Here is a 2,335-nt window from a genome sequence, read left to right on the forward strand (position 1 = left end):
TGAACAATTTTTCATCTGGAAAATGTTCATTAATTTCTTTTTCAAAATAGAGTGGTTTTTCTAATTCAAGCCTGAACAAATGATCAGCAATTTGATTTTCATTTTTCTTCTTATCTACTATTTCAAAATTAAATTCTTGTAAAAGAAGAATCCATCTTATAAGTCTCGGTTTAGAATCCTTTTTTTTCATAAAGTAATGATCTGTATGCACATCTGTATGCACCACACAATGAGTTCCAATTAAATATGATCTAAATTTATCAAAAGCGTATATTATTGCCAGTAACTCTTTTTCAGTTGTTGTATAATTAATTTGATTTTCATTAAGAGTTTTACTAGCATTGTAAATAACATTGAAAATTTTATCATATCTTTATCTTAAAACAGCTCCAATAGCATAATCACTAGCATCAAACATTAATTCAAAAGATTTTTCCCAGTTTGGTGAAACTATAATTGGTGTAGTGATTAATTTTTATTTTAATAACTTAAAAGTTTTTAGGCATTCCTCATCAAAATTAAAAATTGCATCTTTCTCCAGTGAATGGCATAAAGGCTTAGCAATCTTTGAAAAGTCTTTAATATATCACGTGTAGAATCTAACATGTTCTAAAAAACTCCTAATTTTCCTTACATTTATTGCATAAGGTAAATTAGCGATCACTTGAATTTTAGCAGGATCTACTTCCATACCATTTTCTAATATTTGATGTCCTAATATAATTCCTCCTGCTACCATAAATTGGCATTTTTTTCCAGTTAAGGACTAAACTAATTTCTTCACAGCACTTAAGAACTTTGGATGAATGTTCTAAACATGAGTCAAATGAAGTTCCAAACACTGAAAAGTCATCCATGAATACTTCAATCCCTTTTTCAATTAAATTACAAAAATTGCCATCATACATTTTTGAAATGTAGTGGATCACCTTGCTTTAGTCCTCTAGAAGCAGTGAAAGCCCCCTGGAGTTGGCCATTGATAAGGATGGAGTGGTTATTATTGGTAAGCCATCTTTGAATAAGATTTCTAAATTTAGGCTGAAATCCTCTAATTGTGAGCATATCCAAGATAAAGTTCCAGTCAATGGTATCATAGGTCTTCTTAATGTCTAATTTGTATATGAGGTTTCCTCCTCTGCTGATTTTATCAAGATCCAAAGTGAGTTCTTGTGCCAACAGCACATTATCATTAATAGATCTACCTTTAATAAAGGCAATTTGGTTAGGGCATATGATTTTGTCCAAGTGAGGTTGCAGCCTTGTCACAATTATCTTGCTGATGAGTTTGCTGATGACAGAAGTCAGGCTTATAGGCCTGTAGTGATCCCAAGTTTTTTTGTAATTCCCCTTTAGGGATTAGCATAATGGAAGTGTTACTGAAATAGTTGGGGAGGTTGACTCCTTTAAAGAAGCTCACAATTGCCTCCACCACCTCCCCCTTAATGATGTGCCAAGTTTTTTTGTAGAAGTCAGCTGTAAAACCATCAGGGCCAGCTGCCTTAGAGCTGTCAATACTACTTAAAGCTTCCCAAATTTCCTCAACAGAAGGGGGTTCAGTGAGGTTAAGTTGACCAGTGTAGTTGGATTATTCAGCAAAGTAATCTTCATATTCAGTATTAAGATCAGCAAACAAGTTCAGAAGAGAGCTGTAGAAATTAACAGCATCCTTTGCAGTAAGTTCATTATCATTCAGCCACCTGCCATCCTTGGAGACTATGGAATTTATGTTATTACATTTCCTCTAATAAATTATGTAGGCATGGTAAAACTTGGTGTTTCTGTCCCCTTCAGAGAAACCACTTATAGAAGTTTTTTGTTTGAGTATCAGATCCTGGATATCAATTACTTTAATCAGATTAGACTGGGCAGTCAGCAGATCAGTTTCAGTAGCAAGGTTATTTTGAGCAGCAGCCTCAAGTATCTCAACCTCTTTTTCAGTAGATAGCACATTGGAAAACACATTACCAAATGTTTCCCAACCCCATCTCCTCAAGGCTTTGTTGGTTTTCTGATGCAGAAGGCTAAGCTTGACAAAAGGGTCAGGGTGTTCAATACCCAACCAGTTAGAGGCAACACAGTTATGGAAAAGGGGGTGGGTAGACCACATGTTTAGGTATCTGAAAGGAGGGTGGGGTGAAGTGGTAACTGGGGATGTTATGGAGATGAGGAGAGGTCTGTGGTCAGAACAAGTGAGGGCTAGGTGGGTAACAAAAGTAAGGAGATAGTGTTTCAGCCAGAGGTCATTAACTAACATTCTGTCTAGTCTTTCCCATATAGTACCCCTCTTCCAAGTGAACTTAGGGTCCTGGTACCCCAAGTCAAACAAACCAGCTTG

The sequence above is a fragment of the Phalaenopsis equestris genome, unplaced genomic scaffold (genome assembly GCF_001263595.1).
Source record: "Phalaenopsis equestris unplaced genomic scaffold, ASM126359v1 Scaffold000975, whole genome shotgun sequence".
Classification (NCBI taxonomy): domain Eukaryota; kingdom Viridiplantae; phylum Streptophyta; class Magnoliopsida; order Asparagales; family Orchidaceae; genus Phalaenopsis; species Phalaenopsis equestris.